Source organism: Copadichromis virginalis, linkage group LG18 (genome assembly GCF_057382275.1).
Source record: "Copadichromis virginalis isolate Kocher_CV1m ecotype Utaka linkage group LG18, C_Virginalis_male_GT1.1, whole genome shotgun sequence".
NCBI lineage: Eukaryota > Metazoa > Chordata > Actinopteri > Cichliformes > Cichlidae > Copadichromis > Copadichromis virginalis.
The window spans coordinates 18397559-18416217 of NC_140635.1; positions in this window are offsets into that span (position 1 = coordinate 18397559).

Genomic DNA, 18659 nt, shown 5'->3' on the forward strand with positions numbered 1-18659 from the left:
TCAGGAATAGTTTCACAAGTTTCCTAAAGGACAGTCAAAGCTCCTCTTTGGATGTTGGATGCCTTTTGTTCTGCTCTCTGACAAGACCATCCCACACTGCTTTAATAATGTTGAAGTTTGAGCTCTGGGGAGACCAGTCCATGACTAATAGTGTTCTGCTGTACGTGATCAAATCCAGGTATGCTTTTTCTGCATTGTCAGGGTGTTTGGGATCATTGTCATGCTGAAAAATGAAGCTGCTGCCAATCACATGCTTTCCAGATGGTTCGTTCTGTACTTTTAAGTATTCATAAGTCCATCAATTTGACAAGATTCTCAACATCGCTGGGTGAAATGCAGCCCCAAGCCATTGCAGACATTTTCAGTCCAGGTCTTGTGTAACTTTCCATACTTCAGCCTTTTCTCCGTGTTTCGTTTCTTTCGCGCTGCATTATTATGCATTTTAAGTGTGTTTGAGATGATTATTTTTTAACTATAGAAGTGATCTTTTGCAAAATGTATTCTTTACAAAAAACAAACAAACAAACAAACAAACAAAAGCTAAATTATTAACATTATTATATAATTTATTGCAATTATTATCATTTGAACATCTGATTGAAAAAGAAACTTCATCCTAAAAATGACTCCTAAACATTTTTACATGTAAAGTATCCCGTTTCAATAAGCTCTGTAATTCTGTTAAAAATGTGCACTGAATTAGTATAAATGTATTTTTACTTTCTCTTAAATGATTTTTATCTCAAGAGTCTCAAGAATTTAGGCTCTAATCAGGCAGTTAGTCTAGAAATTCAGTGTTACTCTGAATAGAAGAAGGAAAAATATCTGAATGTGCCTCGATTATTCAGTTTGAATTACAAATAGCTTTTGAAACTGTGACTGTGATTACTGATGTATTATTATTATGATTTTCTAATGAACTATTATAAAGAGGTATTCTTATTTCTAAATATGGCGTTAAGAGAACCCACAAGGAGCCCAAAGGACTGTCTGCGACCTCATAAAGATCAATGTGAGGCTTTCACAGCCAGAGAAGGAAATGTAACAATGTAACAATATGATTGTTTTGCACTTCCTCTAACATGAAAGACGCACGGAAACAGACGCGACTATTCTGAGCCATAAAAGGCTCATTTTTTTGTCTTTTTTTAAACCTGTTTATTTATGAGAGGAATATTTGTGGTATTTTTAGACTAAATGAGGAGGGTCACAGACTTAAAAAAAAGACAGACATTGGTTTTAAACATGCACATGCACACACTTACACATGTATACACAGACACACACACCATACGCAAGGCATTACACGTGACTGTGGAACATGCAAAAGACTATATCACAACATCCGGCTTTGAACTTTGCAACCATAAAGCGACCACCAAAACACCTCCACCTGTCAAGCGATCCAGCATGTGATAATAGATCTGAGAGCGCAGTGGTTCATTCTGTCATGGCTGCCTGAGGCCAGGTGAACGATCCCTTTCCTCCCTCTTTCCTGTTCTTCTTAAAAGCTGGGCAGGTGAAGCAGGCAAAGCCCACTTAAGATAAGTGGATTACATAGCCTGTATGTTAAGCATTGCAGTGACCGTATCGGTCTCCAGCGCCGACACACTGGTTGTGTTTTTGTATGGGACCCATCAGAGCATTTTTATGTTATCGAGAGATTTCCCACAGCATTACGTAATACACGAGGCTATATTGTCTTTCTCATTATTGTGTTGTTTTCTTGGTGCGTGAGTATGCACCAAAAACTTTCACCTTTACTTTTACTGAAACTTCTGCATACATAAATACTGATTTCTGATAACAATATAAGGTTAAGCCCTCCCCTAAGATTACAATTTGTTGTCTTTAATATTTATTTATTTAAGGTTTAAATCTGTGTTGACACCCTTGTGCGTGGTTTCATTACTACAAATCCCCCTTTTTGCCTCCCAATTCATTTTTAATATAATGAACTACAGCAGCTTTAATGAAGATCCACGTGTTCTTGCACGATAAGAGCACAACTGGAATCATCTCTCAGAACCAAAAGATAAAGAGCAAGGCGTGAGAATGGGACAACTAGTGCAGTTTGTTTTGGGAATATGTACAGTAAGCGACCTCTTTACAACCCCCTGTCCAGAACAATCACTTTTCCTGCCACAAGAGTAGCTGCACAATTATGCGGAATGCAAATATCTGTTGAATTTCTTTCTTTAGTTTCTTTAAGTAGTGTTGGAGTTATTCTGTCAGTAGGTGATAGAGTGTAGAAAGTAAGGGGTTTGTTGAGTGAAGCATGCACAGAAAGTACAGAGGGAATAAAGACAAACGATCACTTCCACGTCTCTGAACTGACAGAGGAAATGGAGCTGTAGTCTTACACAGATATTACAGCGCAATCAAGTGGTTTTTTACAATTGGGCCACTGGCTTCCAACTTTTTCCACTTAGAGAAATCAAACAATTGGAGCTCACAAAACAAACTGAGCTTGATGGTCTGTATTTAAACAATCCAAAAATGACTGAATTCTCTGGAACTGTCTGTTCAATATACAGCAACACTGTTTCTTCATAAATTAAAAAGAGCAGCTTGTGATGTTTTTGCTATATAAGGCTCTCAGCGAGTAATCATTAAAAAAAGAAGCATGTTCTCTTAGTCACATCTTGGGTATTTGGAGATTTTGACAAGACTCTGCACAAAGTCACGAGGCAGGCACCAGTCTGACTGACATTCGGGTTAACTGAGGAGCTCTCGGTGTTGCTTTGCTCTGTTCTTGTACATCAGATTCATTAAGTTTTAAGGTACCAACTTTTCATATGGAGCAGAAAAACCTACAAATTTCTGTGTGCAAGCATTGCATCTTTTTTTGCATGTAAACATGTCTTCCACTGTATTTGTTGTCACTATATAACAATTTATTCAGCTTTAGTATTTATTTGTTTTGCTGGAATGCAAACTTTCTTCTTCTTAAACAGTATTATTTTTTACCCTTTTTTATGACTAGCTGACACTCAAAACAAGAGGATCTAATTACCTGACTTTTTGAAAATAATTTTTCCCACACATTTGTCACTTTTTTGTTACAAAGCAGCTTTCACTAGAGTCCCGCATTACCTTAACCAACCTTGCACATGATCTATATATGTGTAAAAGCAGCTCAATTTAGGCATCCAGAAACCTCTACACTGTCGCTGAAGACTTACTCTCAGTAAACTATTCAAATTACAGATTAGCTGGCTGAATGTCCATCAACAACATCCCCTTGAATATTATGTTAAATGGATAAAGTGTGTGTATCAAATAACTACACTTTTCTGTTTAAATGTGTCAGTGAGACATTGAAAAACATGTCCCAGACTTCCCTTTTCTAATAAGGGAAAGTATGACAGGCATGCACGCTGCCTCCCACATTCTATTTGTTGTCCTTTATTCCCATGACGCATATAAAAAAAAGGGGGGAAAAATGAATGTGATATCTTTTTACATCTCAGTCCTTAATGCTCTCCGGTGGCCAAGGAACCCCCATATCCACCCCCTCCCCCAGCCAGAAAAGTTTAAAGCCTCTTTCTCAGCTGGGTTCTCCCTTTGTACAGAGAATGTTCAAAGTATTACACTGTCACTAATCATCCATGTTACAACATCTTGAGCAGCGAGGGCTCTCACTCTGACTCCACGAAACCATTATGGTGCCACAGGGTTGAAGGAATAGTCCACTTTGATCTCCTCAGAGGAGAGCTATGGAGACATCTTTCAGCCTCTCTCTGCTCCTCTCCTCATACCCCTCCTCTCACTTCTCCTGTTTTCCTCCCCCTCGCTCCCTCTGGTGAGAGACTTTAAACAGTAGGCTGAAGGCTGTTATTTCGGGAGGGCTGAGGGGCGAGGGGGCGAGTGAAGAATAATATCTTGTACTCCAGGGCCCGGACGGCTCCCCCAGCCCATCAAACGAGTAACAAATGCGGTTACAGACCCATAAAGAATAAAGGGAGGGGAGAGAAGAAGAACGACGAGGCAACATTTCTCTGACACAGTTTTACAGCTCTGCTTATTACAAGGAGCAGTTTAAGCTCTCCCTCCTCTGCTTGCTCAACTCACCTTCTCCTTTATCAGTCATATTTACACATTCCTTTAAGGACTGAGAGGTGCAAGATGGAGAGGTGAACTCGGCAAACGGGGTGGCAGTAAAGCGTAAAATAGAAAGAACAGCGCTGTACTTTATTATCTGTACAGAGGTTGATGAGTGATTTTGTTTTTTCTTTTTAGTAGTATTTCAGCACATCCTCTTTTACAATATCAGCGCACGCTAAATTTAAAAAGCAGCTTTGTATTTTCCTAATGATGTTTTGCTAACATTTAATTAACATGCAAGAATTTTACTTCAAGTCACTTGGGTTTTGTTTTTTTTGTATTTTCATACAATATTACCCAGAAATAAGTAACTTTTTAGCGTTATGAAGAATCCACATGCAGCATGAAAGCACTTGAATATATCACAAAGCATAATTTATTTTAAAGTATGAGTTTTCTCGGTCAGATGACCTTGTTTCCATGGTTTTACATACCTAGCAATGATTAGACAGCTTTTAATAAAACAACAATAATAACAAAAGATACATGAATATAAACAGCAGCACAGCGGTGAGAGAATTAAAGTGAAATAGTGAGATATACACGGCCGTAGCCTCAATCCTACAGCAGTGTCAACCTTTAGGGATGCAAAAATGACCATTTTGCAATTTTACATGTGCAGTGAAGGAGTGAATTCAGGAAGTGATGGGAAAAGAACCGCTCTTTTGGTTAATCTACATCATTTTTGTTTTGGTCTCTATTGTTTTATCATTTTTAACCAGTTGTCACAGATCAGCTCATACCTGAAAAACTTCTTCTGCGGTTTCTTTTTAGGGAAGAAGATTCTACAAATTTCAGATTTTTTTGAGAAATGTTTCAGTTACTTTGACTTTCTCTGTCATCTTGGTGAGTAAACACTAATAACTTTATCGTGATTGATTTAGGTTGCACTTTTTTTGCTCCAATTTTCTAACAGAAAACGTGCATCTGCTATAGCGTTAGATGTTTCACCTGCAAAAGTGTCTGTATCCACTTTTAAGCAAAATCATACCACGTTTTTATTTTCTTATCTTAACCTCTCCTTTTTGGAAAGCATGTACGACTATCTGATGAATAACCTTAATCCCTGCTGTTTTTACACTACATGTTCATTTGGCTTAATTTTCAAACCTACATAAAAATATAATAGCAGTGAAAGAGAGACCATGAATAACCATTACCTCATTATTATCACGTTCCCTACCTCGTTGTCTTCTTTCTGTGTTCACTCATTTCTTCTAAGCCAGTGGACTACAGTTCACTGACCAGAGAGATGCAGAAGATTAGTGCCAGATAGGCATCTTTGTCCCTCTCCATTTCTCAGAGGGCAGTAGGGAGGACGGCTGGAAATCTCACTCATTTAAGCTGAAACTTTCCACCCCACATGTTACCTCCCCTACCAGATCTACCAGATAATTTCATTGCTTTGTTTAAGACAGCACTAAATCACAAATCTACAGCTTTAAGAAACTACTAACCTCACATCCATTTACAGAGAAGAAAACATTTCTTTTTTCTTGTACTGAGTTAGAAACAGGGTGACATTAGAAATGTGGTATACTAATGAAAACAACATTTTTATCTTACAAACAGTGCAGGTAAAAAATACTCACAATTACTTTTAGACTTGCAGTATTTATTTTAGTATTTATTTATTTATTGTCATTGTCAAGAACAATGAAATTGCGTTTGGGGCTTCCATACAACCCAAAAAAAAGAAGAAAATAATAAATACCCCTTAAAACCCAAGTGTACATATTTAACCCAGTGTGACTCCAATGCAATAAGACAATCCTTAGCAATAATGTTCGTAGAAATTCAGACAAAGACCTGAGAAACATGACAAAATACAACAATGCAACCCATTCAATATTATTGTACTGTGAGATATGATATCAGATATGATAGTTATCTATTTAAGAAAAACTTGAACACATAGTTTAACATTAACTCTGCCTGTAAATATCAAGAAGCACAATGTTTATCATCCCGGAGGCATAATTTGATTTTGGGGGAATGCTAGCATTTATCTTCTTTCTGTGTTTGGACTGGATTTGATCTTTTTTAAATATTGACCTACTAGCAGTAAGCTAAAGCATTAAAGCTAAAGCATTAAAATTGGATTTAATTTGTAATATCCAAGCAAGCCATTTTTTAAGATGAATATATTGCTTTAGATAAGCTTTAATTTTTTTTTAATTTATAGTGTGCATAGAGAGAAACCATGGCATTGGTCTAGGGAATCACAAAAATGGAAATACTGGCCATTGTGTAGGAAAATAAGCCCAGAAAAGACAGGAAAAGACAGTGCTATCAAATATTAAATTCTCTCATTCCATAACCTGCTAATGTTTTGAGGAGATAACCTGGAGGAGTGATTAAGTTTCATACTCTTTGTTGGCTAAATGCAGCACTAACAGTGCTGTGACAAGAGGCGTGTCAAGCTACAGTATAGTGATGAGCCTGGTGAAGATAAAATTTCCACTTTAAAAGTCAGTAATCTCCCTTTGACTTTATTTGCATCAGTGATAACCTTACTAATTAAATCTGACCTCAAGTGACATTACGGTCACAGTTTAAGCATTTTGAGGAATTTCTGGGCGTAAGTAAGAATCTGCTGATGAACCAGGCAGCCATGGGAATAACAGACTCCCTACTTCTGTGGTATCTCCTCTCAGCCGTGAGTGGCGAGGTGGGGGATGTTTAAGGGTCTGGGACCTCTCACTCAACCCCTTCTCATCCTCTCTGCTAGAAGGTGTTATCATGAGGTGGACATCTTTTTACCTGTGAAATATTATCGCCTGGCTTGTCTCCACATAAGAGCTCTTTCAACAAGGCCTAGCAGTTCTCTGGTTTCAGTTATGGATGCTATGGCTTGCATGTTATTTATACTCTATGTCAATCTGTCTGTTTCATTTGACTAACATGCATCTGCTTCATAGGGCAGTTACTTACTTGCCTCCCCACCACCACCACCATCACCTACTCCACAGCTTTTGCTTTGGAAAGGGTTCAGCTCTCCCATTTACTGTCAGTAGTGTGATGGTCTTTTGTAAAGGGGCTGGCAGCAGCGGGGAGATGAGGAAACCCTAAACCGTTTATTAGAAGCACTTTGCACCCTTCAAGCAGAGTGGAGCCATTGTAAATAATGACTGTAACAGACCATTCTGGATCGGGCACAACCTGATAACTCAGCTCAGTAAGGGATTTGGAAAGATGTCATGCCTGTGCATGCATGACAGAGTAGAGCATTACTAACATCACTACATAGAAATGAAGATTGGTTAAAGTAATCAAACTCCAGTTTGACTGATACACAACTTGTTTCTCTAACTCAATAGACTTTTATCAACAATTTTATTTTATCAGAACTTGAGGCATCATCTTGATTGTTTGCAAGTTTACTAATGTAATTCACTAATATAATTAGAAAAAATGGAAAAATGGAAAATGAAAAAAAAAAACCCAAAAACATTGCAGCCAAAATTTTATGAATTACACTATTTAGGTGAACTAGAAGTGATAGGTAAAAGAAATGTTTCTGCAGCTTGATAGATACTGTCTGTCACTTGATAATTTGGGTGAACTAGCCCTTTAAATAGTCAGCGGAACCACTAGGCATGAGAAACTGAGAATAATAATGAGATAAAGACAATAATTATAATATATATAATTATATATAATTAACAGGTATATATGCAATTTTATTGTTTCTACTGTTATTACTATTACAGAATTATTTGGCCTTTTTGTGCTGTTGTATATGACATTAAAATAATATGATGCTTGTAGGTATAGGTGGCTAAAGACAAAACAAACCAAAGCCACTTTTAACTTGCTACTAAATGGTTGCCGGGCAACGTGATTGATTTTTAATAGATTATACATAACTGACATTTTTCTGTTTACATGCTGCAAAATTGATATGGAGCGTTCTTAAGGTGTTATAAGGTGCATAAATGTTAAAATAGGTCTTTTTAGCCTCTTGCTGGGTAATCTTCAATTCTTGGGTTCATGATAATTTCTTACACAAACATAAAGACAGACAGAGAGTAAAATAATAGTATTAACTATAACATTGTTATTATTATTTTTTTTTCAGAAATATTAAAAATGTTCTTATGTATAAAAGTTAGCTAGAACAACTTGTGTGTTTTCATTGTTACCGGGCAATTTGTTACCATATTTTTTTAAGTTACAATTAATTAATAAATAAAGATGATTAAATTTATGAAGGTAAATATGTTGCAAAATGTGAGTGCTTGTAGAATAAAATGTGAGAATGTAGAAAAACGCCTGGTGATGACATATTTGTAAACTGATTTTGACTAATCTCATTTTGGTGATTTTTTTCCTCTACGGGTGGAAACATTTTCCAGCAAAAATGTTAGATTCAGTTTTATCCAGATTAATATGAGCATATTAATTCACGCATTAAACATTTACTAAAGTTTCTTATGAGCTATGAATAGACAAACAGAATGTGTGACACCATGATTAAGAGTCTCAGTACTGCTCAACTTTAACTTTAAGCACATAATTGTCTCAAATTTGTGAAATATAAGTCTTGAGGGACAGTATTCATGAAAAATCAGGATATTATTACAGCCCAGCTGGGGCCACTACTGATGCTAAGAGTCACCTGCTTGTGGCCTCACCAGTACTTTACAGCACTTAGTCTGTAGGGCTGAGGTAACAGCTATGACATCATTGTCTCCAGAAATGCTGGGGAGGTATAGTGCCACACAGTTGCCAGATTTTATAGCCCACATGAGTAGGAAATTACTTCATCCTCTCAGTTTTTGCACAGGGCCTGTTTACCACTTTTGCCCATGGGAGGCGGTCAGCAAGGGGCTGGCACATTCAATCACAACTCAAGAGGTTTAACATAATATAACACAGGAATTTACTGAGCTCCCCCAGTTCTTCTCACCTGTGTTTTTATTGCCGCACCTGGACACTATAGGAGCTTTGGGTTAGCAAAATATGAGTTTTTGCTCTATGTTTGTATTACATGAATCCGAACGTTCTTCGAGAAAGCGATGCAAAACTAGAACATAACATAAAGGCCAACTGTTGAGGCAGGTTGTATTTTTATGTGTTAATTGCTTTGTTCATAAGGCCATGATAATTGCCGCCAGCTGAGGCAAACAAATTAACACCATCATCAGCCAGCAAAGAGCAAAACATTTCACTTATCACGGAATCACTTACATTAGCCTTATATTAGCTGTATATAAAGATGTGCAGTGATATATTATAAATGGATTATAAAAAACAGAAACAACAACTACCCAGATTACATTAGAAAGTATGTCTTGAATTCATTATAAGAAACATTGTTGCTATAGTGCATCTAATTTTTAAAATATATTACTAATCTGATTTGATTTGACCCACCATTAGCACTGTGTGTATGTTTGTTTATTCATATTTAATTTTCTGACCATTAAGGAAATATATTTGGTGCTTGAATAATTCATAACTATATGATGTGATTTTTGTAGAATCCCCTACTTTTTATTTACATTTACATTTAGGTAAGTTGCATTCAATAACAACCTACTAAAATAATCTGAACCACCCTGGTTGTATGTTCACAAACAATTATTAGTGATTGATTATTGCTTGACTTACACTTTTCAAAGAAAGAGCGCTTCAATATGACATTTTATGAGTATTTTATGTGTAATCTTATTTGTGTTTTTCCAGCATACATTTACATGAGAATCACGAGAGATTAAATATGTTTATGTGTGGCTCATATTAAAGAAAGCGTGGGCTACTCCAGTGTAAGAAAAGCAATATCTGTAATATCTATGATCAGAATGACCAAGCATAGCATAAACTTTATTCCAACAGGGCTCACTGTTGAGGTGCACCCAAATTCAAGTACCCACATCAAAATTGATATACACAGTATATACACACATATGCATGCAGTAAATTCAGTTTTATAAGCAATAGCAAGACCATTTTGATGAGTATGCACTATAAAACAAATATTATCACACAGCTGAGAGGACTTAAAATAAAAAGCATTCAAGGATAACTCTATTTTTCTCTTCTCTATCTGAAGGAATGTTATTTATGTATTTTTGTGTACCTCAAAATGTAAATATTAATGCTTACCCCATATTAAAAAAAACATACTATATGTATGTTTTGAAGATCTAAGAGGTTTTAGTTTTTACTGGATTACATTTATGTGGAGGTAATACTGAATACACAGGAATACATGAATATATTAATACTGCAGATGTATTCTAATGGATCTTGTAATGCATTTTTAACATATTACTGCATGTGTTTTAATAAAATAAAGAGCAGTATATATACACAGGAGCTAATAAAATGTAAATATGTAGAAATAACATGGAATTGCTTTACATTAAAAATGTCATTAAAATAAATGTCTTCTGACTATAAATATGAAGAGAAATGTTCAAAATATTTCTTATAAAAATGCGACAATAACCAAACCAATAATAGTATGCGACAATAACTAGTTGCTGTAATGTTGAGAGTACTAGGTGATATTTGCCTGTTATTTATTTGATATACATCCTAAGAACATAGCTAATAAAGGGAACTTAGAATTATTATCTATAAGTCACAGCTTATAGATCTAATGAATAGATTTTTCTTTGTCCACAAGATGAAAAAATAATTTAATTTGAATAATTAAAAAAAAAAAAAAATAACTGTGACACAATAGATCTAGTCTTCTCAACATCTTCGCCGGACCATGAACGTGATCATGATTTTCTGGTTTGAGGCTGCTGATGGACTTTGCTTTTTTAATGTCTGTTTGAGTAAGAAAAGGGAAGGTCAGCAGTTGAGCGGGTTGTTGTTTTCTGGCCTGTGGGCAGGCTTTAGGAGCTTGAAAACCAGGGTGGTCTTACAGAACTATAGCAATAGTCTCTGATTTACTAACCACCCAACAAATGCCTCACAAAGCCATTCGTGTAACTTTGTACATTTTCTTTTGATAACTGAAATTCCATTTCATTTTCTTTGGCCATGAGCCTAAACACTGATGCTTACCTAATAAATATATGTTGCGCGGTTGGATGAGGAACATGGAAATTAGAACGTGTAACTTTAACTTTCATGATGAGGCTTCTGGACTTTCTCTCATGACCGGTCCCAGGAAAAGTTACTGTGTGGCTGCAAAAGCTTTCTAATCTCTTTGTCAGTGATATAATTCCTTTTGGTGCATTTTCATTATCATCTGCAGGAGGAGAGTTTGTTTGGGTTCATTTAATCACAAAAATAATCACAGTAGAAGAGATAGATCTTTTGGACGAGTATCTGAAATCGGCGGGATCTAAAACATTGTGAGTCACTACACTGACGAGTTATAGACAAATAAAGTCTTACACTGACCTGCTCATAAACATACACACTCACACAACCCCATCCTTACAAGTGCACACATTGTACATGCCCACTTTTAACCACCCAGTGGGAATGTGTTTTTCTAGATCATTTGAAGCTGAAATATTTGAGCTGCATGAGTCCTCTTATGAAGTTCTGCCAAGAAGGAGTTCAAAACTGCTGAGATCCTCAGACAACAACTCCAAAATTCCCAGAATTCACCCATTTCTGTTCCAGATAGTAATGGTTCACATGAAACAAAAAACGGTCAGACAAATTGACATTTATGTCACAGCTCTGCATGACGGAATAAAGATGATTTATTTAGGAGTGTTTCACTGCATATATTTATGAATTTATTTTGATAAACTGATATTTTGACAGTTCTCTGAAAGTTGATGTAGCTAATTCCCCTAAACCATAGAGCTTCAGTGTCTCTCAAAAATATGAAACATGCTCCCCTCCTTTACAACAAATGGCTCCGAGTATACTTGGATACAAAGGATTGTTGTTGTGAGGAAAACACACATGTCAGAAATATATGCTATACACTATACAGCAATGCACTGCTGGTCCAGATAATGACACAGCACCTATACTATCTCAGTGACTACTAATGCTTATTCAGTGTTTATACTGTAGTTATGTTGTTTATAAAAATAGATTATATTTGTTTCTCTTAGTTTCGGCGTCTCTGCCTCATGGGTTTCATGGTAAATAAAAAGCTGCGCCTGTTTTTATGGCGGATGGTCTTAGTGGTCAGCGTTATAGCTGCGGATTTGGATCTCCATCCAGCTAAGCATCATTTCATTTCATCTTTCCTCAGTCTCTCGTAGCAGACTTGACATCGAGCCAATGAGCTCCCCAGATATAACAAACTGTTTCAGCCATACCTAAAATCCAGAACTGTTTCTTAGTGACCAAGTATAAAAAAATAAAACATTATGATTGTTCACAATGCAGATTTTTTTATTATCTTCTGTAATGAAAATTCCACACCAATATTTGATATTTACAGTCAATAAATGCGCAGTATGCTGCCGTGTCACATATACAAGAGATGAATGCACCTTTGTTTGAAATGACAGCTTGGGAATACCTAAACTGTGACTCCCTCAAAAGTTCAGAGTATCGTTTTGCTGTGCATTCCCTTCTGTGCAATTACAGTGCTCAAAGTGATTGAAAAACACCGGTCTAATGTCTCCTTTTTCAGGGCTGCCTTTATGCTGAACAGTAAATCTTTCTCAGCCGTTGGTCCATTTAACCAGATAAGGAGTTATTCCAGGCCTCACACAAGTCTGATGTCAGAGCCACTAATGACTTTGCTGGCTTGCCTTGTTTTCACATAGACATATCACAGGAAATAAACTGTTAAATGATCCTGCAAAGTACTGATATTTATAGGCTGGTATAGGCTGAAAATATATTTTTATAGCTTGGACATATGTGACCTTCAAATTTTGCACAAGGTGCAAAACCACTCTATTCATATATCTTTGAATATGAGAATGACTTTTTCCTGGAATTTATCCTTTTACATTATTTAGAGTTCAAGATGGATGTCCCCTAGAAACGCTACGGTGAGTTCAGAGAGGTTTCGTTTTGCGGGTCATGTTTTCAAACTGCAAAAACTGCGTAAACAAATGGTGAATAATGAGATTCAGATGTTTCTTTGTGCAGTTTATTGATTTCGTCATGTATGTCGAAATTGTCTGCTTAATCTGGTTTTTAAGATGAAGATTACTTAAAGCGTCGGTTCCTCATTATCCACACTCCAGTAGGGACAAGGGTGAGGGTTGAACAGTGAAAAACGCCTGTGTGAAACATGAGCTACGTTTAAGCTGTCGCCCAGTAAAGCCCGGGCTGTAAAGCGCGAGCCTCCCATGTTGATGGGCAGTTAAACACGTGGGGTCCCAAATCACTGTCAAATGAGCTTTGGTTTCAACCAAGCACCTGGGTTACAGGAGAGAAGACAGATGAAATCTTTAGAAATTGAAGTTCTTCTGCATTTCAAAAAAAATTCTGTTAACTTTTTTGTATGATGCTGTGACTAGTTTCACCAGATTCACATTTTCCCCTATCATTATTGTTTATGCTACGTTTTGAGCAAAAGTGTCAAGTGATCTGTTGTCATCTGGAAGTAAGCTATGAGAGTGATTTGGGCTGAAATAGGCCTTGTCACTGTTTTTTTCCAAGGAGGCCTCCCTCTCAAAAAAGTGCCTTTCTCAGCACCAGCTTGTCTGGCTGCACTTCCTGTCCCTTGGCTCTCCCATGCACATTGTTATTAGGTTCACCAAATGGCCCTGGTTCACCGGTGGTCCCCCCTAATAATTGCCACTGATGGACAGGTCTCGCTGCTTGTGGCCTTGGGCTTCACTAGACGTCAAGCGGGCTGGCCAAGCGTACTTCACTATAACGTTCACAAGAAAAAGCTTAACTGCTGTAACATGAGCACAGAATGAAATAGACTGTAATGACTTAAAACACATCTAATTAAGAGAAAATATTGTAGGGCACCTAGTTGCTTTGGGATACTGGGGTTGGTTTCTTTAAATGTGCTGTTGAGGGACGTCAAGGAAGAAAGGGTAATCTGATCCACAGAGTTAATATGGATAAGTAAAGACATGTTTACACCACAAATGAGGTCTGAATATTCTCAAGTGGACTTTGGTGAATTAGAGTTTCAGTGGTATAATGAGATGTATATACTTTTAAAATGTGATTTACACAAATCTCAAGCATGTGAAGCATGTGCCTAAATAGAAATATGATCTTAGTAATACTGAGACCAACAAACCGACTATAGCCTGTTGCCAAACTTTGGACCAGATACAATGAGTGATGACAGTGGGCATAGTTACAGGGGTGGTAGGGGTGATGTTGGTGATGACAACAGCAATGTAGATGATGAAGATGGTGATGACAATGATAATAATGTAGTGGTGTATGTCAGGGATTTTAAATTTTTTTTCTCATCAGTCATTTTGTCAGTGATCGATCAGATTTTGACGTTTCTTCACATTCCAGTTAGTGACTGTTTACAAATGTAAAATCATAAACTCCCATTTAGTTAGCTTGCTGATCTTAGGTCTGCCAGCTTTCTATGTTCACACAATAGACAGTGTAAAAGACATAACTACTGTGATTTCATCCATTGGTTAGTGAAGTCCCATTTTAGAGAAGGCATTGAGCATTTTGTCATCATAATCTTCAACAAGGGGCGTGTCTGACTGTGAACATGGTCGGTGGCTAACGAGCATACGCCAGCTAATCCTTCTTTATATAGTATGACGATGTATGATGAAGATTTACAAAATGGACCAAATATTTTATTCAACATGGACCAAAAAAGCGAGTGACCGAGACCATATACTCAGCAGGAAAGTGTTTGTGAGGTCAAATCTTCTATACTCTGTAAGTCAAAACTATCGCCCCCAGGTGGCGATTACAAATAATGCAGGTTTAAGGCATTTCTACATTGGCTTTACTTTTCAGACCCGAAAGCTACTGTATGTTCATGTTTTATACTGTCAGGGATTCACAGTAATTGTGAAGTCATACAAGTCTTTGATTTTACACACTGCAATAAAAAGCAGACTTCTTATATAATTTTGCTGTTTAAAAAACATGTTCTGAAGGTAATTTATCCGCAGCTAGCATATACTGAGCGCAAAGGAAAAGACTCAACCTCTGAGTTCTTTATGTTGTATAAAATAGGAGTGCTTTGCATGCTATGCAATGTTATGATCTTAAATGTGTAGAAGATGGTTACATATATGACATAATGCTAACAGACATTCTAAACAGTGTAAGCAATGGGTCAGATTATAATTAGTAGGAGCGGAAATAAATAATGCAGTATGACTTCCTGGGTGATGTACTGACCATGGTATATGATGGTGTATAACGTACACACAAACATTTTTAGTCACTAGAAGGACACACAGGGTGTTTCAATCGCAAAGCTAATGCTAGCTAACAGCATCAGACCAGGTAGTGAAATTGAAGAGCTCGTGTGTTGTGTGGTGCTCATGGATGTTGACTTTTCTCTTCATTGGAGAAAAAATTTAAACAAACTTAACTTTTTCTGTATTAAGAGGGTGAACAGATAGAAAATATTTGCAAAGCTAGCTAGAAGGATGTTTTTGGTCACATTTGATTATCCTTTCTAGTGAGTACACAACTTGGAGTGTGAATTTGAAACAACACAAGCAGAAGATTTCAGTTATTTAATTTCTGCTCATGCTTATTATAATATGATTTGTCCCTTCCACTGTTAGCATCGTGTCATTTGATTCATTCTGTACACTTTGTGTATTATAGCTTTTACTTATGTTCTGCAATAAAACGGCACCACCATACAAACCTAGTGTTTCGCAGGAATTCCTCATATTACAGAAACACAAATACATCCCTTAAATATGCAGAGAAATTCAAAGGCCCGCTATGACCGGATAGTCACAGGGGTTTACTGAACATTCGGTTTTATAAATAATGGACTAATGGTTTTTCAGAGCAAGTAGTCTCACAAAAATTAAAAACAGATAAGGTGTCAAGCTACATTTTAATGAGTGTCTTTAAAATAGATCCCTAAAAAAGGCCCCCAAAGGATCCCCTAAGTATCAGTGTCCTGCCCACTTCCATTGTACCCCAACGTTAACAGTGCAAACCACCACAATCCAAACAATACTTAAGAAACAGAATAAACAGAAAAAAACAAATAATTAAAAAAAAAAGTTTTCTATTTTAAAAGCACATTTCTTGTAATATTAGCAATTATATGGCTATGAAAAAAGATCTTGCTTAAAATATGTTCTTAGGGGTTGCCAAGCTGAATTCCTCATTCCCCATGGGTGCACTGAAAGTGGCCGTCTCTGGCCTCTGTGAAGGAAAGGATAGGGAGGCAGATATGAGTCTGCGGTACTCAAACGCCCCAGCCTCGACCTCACAAACAGACCAGCCTCATTGGAGTCTTGGCAAAAGCTTAAAACTATTTTTTTCTGGCTACTGGGAAGTGTTTAAAGACTTATGACAGCATGAATACTTCTGGCTACTACACAAAGTTTATCACGAAACAATTCAGGTTGTGGTCACTGAGTCATACTTCATCTTTTAATTGTGATCTCCTTAGATTCTCGGGTTGTATTCTCAACCAGTCAAGCATTATCACTTTATCTTAGCAATGCTGCAGAAGCTGAAAGATGTAAGCAGTGACATGCTTGTTCTCTCTAGTGAGGGTATTTCCTGTTTCCCATAAATCCTTAGTTCATTCACCAACTAATGTCTGGCCAGCATGAAAGAAAAAGGGATTAAATTTGACATTTCTTTTCTTGCAAAAATAGGTCAGTTTTAAGTTTACAAAAAACCCAACAACTTTCGAATAAAAATAAAATACAGAACTTACCCCAAAGTACCCCAAAAGTAAAATACTTACAGTACTATTTTCTTTATTGTTGATTATTTTTTCTTTCTTTTAAAGCTGCCAGTTGCTCTGACTACTACTATTAATTTTTATCTACTAAAAACTTACATCATAAATTAATAAATATATTATAAATGAGTGTGTAATAACTAATAATCAAAGTAATAATAGCTGTTATCTTGAATCTCATTAACCAACTGAACAGCCACTATCAGCTATGATCAGTCACACATTTGTCATTGTAATCAGTTATAATCAGAACAACATGGATTATGTAGACGGCATTTAGCAGTCCTGTAGTTGATCACTTAAAAGTGCAGATCAACTCTTTAAGCAAATATCACAGTAAATTAGCAAATGTAAAGGACACATTTTAGCTAAAGTCATGATCATTTCCCAATCATTAGCTTCTAGTTTGTTTGTTTAATAATATAATAAATAACATATGATAGTATTAATACCATGAACATTAACTCAAAAACATGAGTCTTTCCCTCATTTGTCAGACTTTAGATGTGTGGTGTAATGAGGATGATAACATTCGATTACTGGCCTAAAAAGTGATGCCGACAATTGAATCACCGAGTTTCAATGCAAGTCGTGCTATAAAAAACACCACCTCTTCAGTTCCAACTAACTCTTCAGATACAGTGAATAAGCTTTCCTCTTTAGTCAAAGAAGGGCAAATGCAAATGTTAGAATGAGCAGGCATGCGTGTGGGGGTGGAGCCCTGTACAAACAATGATGTGTCGAGGTATTTTAAGAATTGATGTCTAGACGATATTGCTAAAAAGGCCTATTAACTACAGCCGACTGCAGAACTCCAAAGCCATTTACTGGTAGTAGTCAGGAGATGGTCAGTGGCAGTAACTGATTCAAGAAAATAATCTTTTACGATGGAAGATTCAGGGTTTTTTTTTTCAAAGCCAGCGTCACAATGAACGAGCATTTAATACCACACTGATGAAAATTTTAATTTTAATTTGTTTTTACATGACAAAAGGTTCAGTGGGATTTTTAATTTAATGCTTTAAAATCCAATAATCTTTACAAATAAACAACAGGAATATACGCACATGCACGCACTCACATGCACGCATGCACACACACATCTAAGCAAGAACTTCCAAGTTCTCAACAGTCTGATGGTGTAAAGGTTGACTGTAATAAAGTTCTTATCAGAAGGAAGCATGTTGATGCACACAGCAACAGGGGCTCATAAAAACCCAGCCACACTAAGGTATCTTCCCCACATGTCATGAGAGCGGCTCAGTCCATGCTATAAGCTCAGTCACACAGGCAAACACAAACACACAGCGATCAAATTCCACAACACTGCTGCTCACTTGTGGCTAATTGATGCATGTGTTAGATAATAAAAAGAACATCCTTTTTACATACTCCTAATGCTGTCCAGCAAAGAGGCCAGGGGGAAGAGAGCAAGGGGGGAGGGATGTGCTTTCCTGTGTTTTGCTGAGTTCAGATGACTGTCATGATTAAGTCAAATGAGCAGGGGAAGATTTACAGTCCCCCTCTGTGAGGAGATAAGGCAAGAGGAGTCACTCTGACTGACAGCACATGCCTGGGAGGGAACATAACCCACCTGATGGAGAGAGGTTTTCAACTTTCTTAATCTCTCCCTCTTCCTTCATTACATTCATCATCCCTCTCTCTCTCTCTCTCTCTCTCCTTTTTGAGTGCTTGACAGCTCACTAACGGTAAAAACGCCCAAAGGCAACCCTCGAGTCGAAAACGCATCACACTGCCTCCG